Genomic DNA, 7,451 nt, shown 5'->3' on the forward strand with positions numbered 1-7,451 from the left:
CCTCAACAATGTTCCATCTCCTGCCACTGCAGCCTGGCTCCTTTAAGCACCGCAGCCAGAGTGCGCAAGCCTGGTGAGCACCACCGCTAAGGGTGCACAAACACTGGCAGCCAGGTGTGTTGTTGCCCCAGAGAGCATGTGTGTAAGCAGCAGAACTACCCCGGGGAGCACTTCATCAGAACACATGCGAGCACCACTACTAAATGAGTGCGCCTCCAGGCCCCCAGGTTGCCCCCTGCATTAAAGCCATATGTGCTTATTCCCGCATCACCCTCCATCATCTAAAAGCAACAAAAGAGAGTGGAAAGGAAGGCCAATGTCTTTTAGAATGATGAGATCTAATAAAGGCCCAGAATGTGGTCTTCTGTGGAAAACCTGATTAAGAAATCACATTAGAAGTGATACAAGGTACACTGGTGGAGGGGTGGGTGTTTGATCATCGTGTAATTGTAACCCAAGCTTGAAAGCTTGTACCTATCTCGCAGTGAGTCAATAAAATTTAAAAAGAAAAAAAGAAGTGATATAAGAGCCTGGCAAGCTCCCCGTGGCATATTTGATATGCCAAAACTGGTTAACAACAAGTCTCACAGTGGAGACATTACTGGTGCCCGCTCGAGCAAATCGATGAACAGTGGGATGATAGTGACAAATATACAAGATGAACTTTATCAACTTTAGCTAAAGCTAAAAAAAAAAAAAAAAAAAAAAAAAACTTAAAATCTTTTCCTTTTATCAAGCCACAAAATTCGTTTGTTCTCGAACACTAGATGGCGCCCTGCCACTGCTGAGTGGCGAGACCACGGCTGTGGCAGGTGGCTGAATAGCCCAAAATAATTGCATGTAAGGCTGGATGTGGAAGGACAGTGAACCAGTCAGTCGTTTAGCTCTTCACTGTGTGATCTGGGAGTGGGTTCCTTGTTTTGTAGACTCCTGAATGAATCATTTTCATGTTTAAGGTATTTATCGTAAGTGTCCGTCTCGGGTGATGTGCTGACTGCTCTATGTACAGTCTCACATTTAACCCCCACAGCAGCCTGGCAAGGAGGGTTTTATTATCCCCATTTTAAACCGAGTTTCAAAGTGTCTAAGCCACTTCTCCAAGGCCAGGCAGCCAGACACGCCACGATTCAAATTGAGGTTCTAAACCCACATCATGTTGTGAGCTAGAAGGAAGCATTTAATTCGGTGTCCTAATTTAGGGCTGGGAGAACTAACACCCAGTGATGAGAAGCAACCGATCCCAGCTGAAGACCCAGTGAAGGTCAGACTAGGGAATCCAAGACATTACCTTTGCCGTTGCTCCTGAATCACACCTCTGCCTCCTCGGGGCAATGGGGGGGAAAAATTCTGCACCTGGAGTTCTTGCACCCTGACATACCCCAACACAGATGGTATGACTGTTGTCAATGAAGCTTATCACCAGAACTTGTGCTGCATGTGGTTCTCTGCTTTTCCTTGATGGAGAACCCAGGAGGAAGCAAATTCACAGGGACGTTGCATCTTTACTGAGTTGTCGTCAGTAGGACCTCTCCTGTCCTCTTTTCATGAAGCACAAACCTGAACATACTTTATCTCTGTTTACCACCCTCCAAGGGCACATCAAGCTTTCTCAGCCAAGCCCAGCGTGGACGCTTAGATGACCGTAAGACAGACCCCAGTCCATCCTGTGGACTCACCTCTTACCAACACCACACACACACACACACACACACACACACACACACACGCATGGCTAAATTATCTGGCAAGTCCAAACTCTGTAGTTCCACCACTTCGGGCCCGTACATGCCTGTTTCCATGATCTTGCATTTCCTTCTTTGACTCTCCATTCGAGATGGGATAAAACCCTTTACCTGAGCGCCTCAGTAATCATCCCTTCTGTCTAGCATGGGCACAGTCATTCTGATTTTTGTGTCTTTTTTTTCTTTTTTTTGGCTTTTTGGGTCACACCTGGTGATGCACAGGGGTCACTCCTGGCTCTGCACTCAGGAATTACCCCTGGTGGTGCTCAGGGGACCATATGGGATGCTGGGAATTGAACCCGGGTCAGCCACATGCAAGGCAAACGCCCTACCCACTGTGCTATCTTTCCAGCCCTTTGTGTCTTCTTTATTTTTAAACTTGACTTTGCTTTTTATTTAGGCACCGTGATTTATAATACTGTTGATGTTGACACTTCAGCAATATGTTCCTTCACCACACCTATCACCGAATATCAGCATCCCCTACCCACTGTCTCAGGGTGCCCTGCCCTTCCCAAGGATGTGGACTCTGCCTTTTGTAGGGGTGGATGTTGAGGGTTGGATATGGTTGAGCCATACCCAGCAGTGCTCAAGAGCTACTCCTTGCTCTACACCCCTGGGACCAGCCACCCTTTTCAAACTTGCATGCCTCATCTAACTTAGCTCGAGAAGGCATTTCAGGGCTGGAGTGATAGCACAGTGGGTAGGGCATTTGCCTTGCATGCGGCCGACCCGGGTTCGATTCCCAGCATCCCATATGGTCCCCTGAGCACTGCCAGGAGTGATTCCTGAGTGCATGAGCCAGGAGTAACCCCTGTGCATCGCCGGGTGTGACCCAAAAAGAAAAAAAATAAAGAAGGCATTTCATAGCAGTTTGATGGAGGAGTAAATGATGGAATCAAAGGAAACAAAATGAAAGAAAAGGACAGATACTTGGAGGGCACCCGATTGGTCACACTTGGGTGTCAGATTTTCTTACCCTCTAAGAAAGAATAAAGGATTCAGTTCTGGGGAAAAGGAAAAAGGAAAAAAAGGAACTCCGTGTCTGGGTGGGCACTGGGGGCCTCAGAGTAAAGTCTCTCTCCAGCCGTCTAAGAGGGAGCATCGTTTCTGGAGCCATGAATCAACTGATTAGCCAGGGCAGCTTGTTCTGCGAGGTGCATTTCTCTTGCAGTTTCCTCCCCAACACAAAGGCAGGTGAGATGATAACACTATAAACATAATTGCATTTTCTAATCAAAAGCGCAATAGAATGTGGGTAATTATGAAGCCCCTGTAGCGGAACTGCTTTACACACTGAGTATTTTTATCCTGGCCAGCAGAGGAGGGGGGACCCCCCCCAGCCCATCTTCTCTCCGGTTCTTCTCCACCCGCTTTGCAATGGAGAAAACAACAGGAGTGGGAACCAGAAGTGGTTCCCAGAGGACAAAGGCCCTGGAGGCGGCCTTGGAAAGACCTCTGGGCTCTCAGTGAGTGGTGAGCCTGGGAGGGGTGGGGGTGGGGGTGGGGCCGCCGGAGGCAGCATGCACACAGTGCTCAGAGCCAGCTCAGGGGCCAGCCAAGCCCAGTTTGTCTAGTCTGTCTCAGAAAGAGGCCCTGGGTCCTCCCTGTACCTGGGGGGTAGCAGAAGCCCTGAGTGTGGCCTGGACACTGTCACTGTCGCCCCGGGTAACAGGAAGAACAGCAACAGCAGCACAAAGAGAGGCAAAGCAGACCAGCAGGGAGCTCAGCACAGGCTTTGTGGACTGGGGGGGGGGAGGGGGCGTTCTAGAATGTTCCATTCCTTCAGTACCAGGGGCAACTGGCCCAACGGCCACAGGGATTGCTCCTCAGCACTTCCAAGGGTGACACCAAAACACAACAAAAATGCCAACAAGGGGGAACCAAAAAAAAAAAAAGCAACAAAATAGTGTTTCTAGGGCTGGAGGCCTGTCCCCAGCCCCCTGGGGCCCGGAGCTGCAGTTTCTTTAGACTTCGCAGCATACGGTCCATGCAGGAGGAGCGTTGGGCTTGGAGTTGAGAAGAGTTCCCTGTTAGAGAGAAGGGAGGAGAGGCCTGCCTGGCAGCTGGGAAGCACCCCCTGGGGTGCAGCATGTGTGGCCGGGAGCTTCCGAGACTTTGAACCTGGATGGCTTCTTCCCATTGTCAACAGACACAACTTCCTGTTGCTGGATTTAGACCTGGTGTAGGGAAGGACCGTGCCTGGAGCTGGCTGGGCAGGTTTTACTGTACGTCTTGGGAGGAGAGATCAGCTAGGTATGAGACTCGAGAAAGGAATTGCGCTTCCTCGCATCTGTTTATCCTGGGGCCCAACTAGTATCTAAAATGGACTGCTTTTGGAAGCTTCACAACTTTTTTCCAGAAAAGCCTCCTAAGGGGTCAGAGAGAAGGGGGTTCAGGTGGAAGAAGCAAGCACCTCAGAAAGCCACCTGCAGGGCTCTGGGGATCAGTAATGACGGGTCTTGAGATCAATAATAAAAGCAGGTTGGCGTCTGCCTTTCCCCCAATCCACTGGGTGCAGGACCTTGGGCGATCGTGGCCTTGGTTTCTGGCCTTGGTTTCTTCCGGTTTAAACTGGGGTTAAATACCCTTGAACTTGACGATTGTTGCAGGAATGTCATTGAGTTAATATCTCGGAAACACTGAGTGCCTGGAATGGGGCCGGCACTCAATAAATGTTAGCCATTATCCTGATTGATCTTATCACTGTCATTACCATAGCTTGGAGTGGCTGCGTACACACCAGGCTAGTAAAGTTTCCATGTGGGAGGCAGAAACCACACTAAAGGAGGTGTTCCGTGCAGGAGGAGGCTTAACACAGGAAATGAGATACCCACAGAGGGGATACCCTCCGGAGAGGGGCAGAGGGCAGTGGCTAGATAGACGTATGCTTCGCACTCAAGGTCTCCAGGAATGGCCATCATGTGAAGCTTACTGGGCTGCCAAGGGCGTGAGGGCCGCTGAGGCCACCAACAGAGCCTGCTGGCATGAAGCATCCACTTCTACTGCAGTGACCCCAGCGTCCCTGCTGCCACTGAGCACTGTGACATGGTTGCAGTGAGCACCCAAGGTGGGGGCCAGTCAGCCTGCTCATCAGTGGATGGACCCCGTCCCATTCATGTCCCCAATCCTCCTTGCAGCACAAGCACCCTGGATGGGACAGAAAGATGATTCCCGACAGAAAGAGAGGAACAGACATAGAAAGATTGCACTCATATTGTGGAATATAAAATGGCAGAGTAGGAAACTAATACCCAAGAATAGTAATATATAATACCAGGAGATTGGCTCCATGGCTTGGAAGCTGGCCTCACACGCTGGGGGAAAGTCATCCCAGATAGAGAAGGGAACACCAAGTAAAATGTGATTGGAAATACCGAGTGGGGAGGGAGATGCATGCTGAAAGTAGACTAGGGACTGAACATGATGGCCACTCAATACCCCTATTGCAAACCACAACATCCAAAAGGAGAGAGAGAGAACAAATTGGAATGCTCGGCCACAGAGACGGAGCGGGGTCGGGGGGATGGGATAGGAGGGTGGGAGAGATACTGGGTTCATAAGTGGTGGAGAATGGACATGGTGGAGGGATGGGCTCTCGAACATTGCATGAGGGAAAAACAAGCACAAAAATGTGTGAATCTGTAACTGTACCCTCACTGTGACTCACTAATTAAAAAATAAATAAATTATTAAAAAAAAAAGAAAAATGGTTCCCCCTACCTTCCAGATCTTCTATATCAACCTCCAAACTGGGGTGCGGAGATCGAATCTGGGCTGGCAGCATGCAAGGCAAGTGCCCTGCCTGTTGCACTGTGTCTCTGGCCCCCTAGAACAGGTTCTTAAACCATCTTAGTCTTCGTTTCCTCATCCATCAAATAATGAACTACTTCACAAGTGTGTGGTGTGCATGTGTGTGTGTGTGTGAGTGTGTGTGTGTGTGTTTTAGATAACCAAATGAGGTAATACTTTAAAAGGCTTTGGAATATTGCCTAATCCAAAGTTAACTATCAAGCCTGTTTGATGATAATTGTAATTCCAAACAGACTCCTCAAAAAAGGTAATTATAAAAATCACAATCCTAAATTATTTTTCTAGACCACTGGGTTAAAATACTGGGGGGGAAAATACAATTAGGCAGTAATTATCTCTCCAACCTGCTGCAGGAATATTTTCCCTAATTACAATGTAGATTTCATTAGCTGGTTCTACAACATTCAGTCCAGGATCAAAAAAACAAAACAAAACAAAAAAACCCTTGGACAAATTACTGCCTTGTACTCACTGGGCACAGAGCCCTTCCTCTGAGCCACTGGATATTTCAGGATAGATCATCATCGTTGGCAGTGGCAGGTGTAATTTGGGAAACTTTGGAAGCTGGCGAACAGGTTTTAAGAATAGTCAATAACAATGTAAAGTACACAAAGAAGGTTTGAATTTAAGTCACTGACATTTCAGCTGCGGGCCATACCCCCCAAATGGGACTTATCCATCCGTCCAATCACTCAACATGCAGCGTTTAGTTAAGTACTTAGTACCAGGAGACCCCAGATCCACGACTCTTACGTGGCAAAGAGAAAACACAAACATTTCACATGGAAAAATGAGTTAAGGGATTAAGGCAAGCACGTTGTGGGCTCAAGCCCGAGGGGGGGACCAAGAAAGCCAGGTGAAATTTGGTGAAGCTGATGCCATGGCAATCAGATGGGAAGGGCAGGAACAAAATTGAAGGCAGAAAGAATGACAAGTGACTCGAAATGGAGCCTTGAGACTTGGCACCTCTGAATAAACTAAGAATAGCTAAGGGAAGGTGGGAGGCCCCATGTACAGTGGCGAATGGAGCAGAATGAGACCAGGGGAGAGGGGTGAGTTGACTGGGTTGAACTAGAACAGTCTGTCTGCCACCACTGAATGCACATCTCCATGCTGCCTCCACAGTGCTCAAAGGACTCATTTATTCAATTCATTGTAAGGATTTTTTTTTTTTTTTTGCTTTTTGGATCACACCCAGGGATGCACAGGGGTTACTCCTGGCTCTGCACTCAGGAATTACCCCTGGCAGTGCTCAGAGGACCACATGGGATGCTGGGAATCGAACCCCGGTCGGCCATGTGCAAGGCAAACACCCTACCCGCTGTGCTATCGCTCCAGCCCCAGGATCTTTTTTTTTTTTTATTGTTAAATAGTGCTGGATACTGTTTTAGGTGCTGGAAATATAGTACAGAGAAGGAAAATATTTTCAGAAAGCATATATTCTGGGGACAGAGGAAGGTAAACAAATGAATTACTTATATCAGATACTGGTAAACATTATTTTTTAAAAAGGTAAGGAGAGAATGTTTAGGGAAACTTGTTTAAAGAATAAACATAGGGCTGGAGCATTTGCCTTGCACGCAGCCGACCTGGATTCTATTCCCAGCATCCCATGTGGTCCCCCCAAGCACCGAGAGGAGAGATTCCTGAGTGCATGAGCCAGGACTAACCCCTGTGCGTCGCCAGGTGTGACCCAAAAAGCAAAAGCAAAAAATAAATAAATAAAGAGAGAGAGAGAGAGAGAGAGAGAGAGAGAATAAATGTAACTATTTTGAAGCAATATATCAGTCTACACGTGAAAAGACACGTGGAAGCCAAGAGTCCATCTCAGGAAGGGGAGGGAAAGGCAGGAACTGGGGGCGAGGGGAGAGAGGGAGGGAAAAAAGGAGGAGAAGG

Source organism: Sorex araneus, chromosome 5, assembly GCF_027595985.1.
Source record: "Sorex araneus isolate mSorAra2 chromosome 5, mSorAra2.pri, whole genome shotgun sequence".
Classification (NCBI taxonomy): domain Eukaryota; kingdom Metazoa; phylum Chordata; class Mammalia; order Eulipotyphla; family Soricidae; genus Sorex; species Sorex araneus.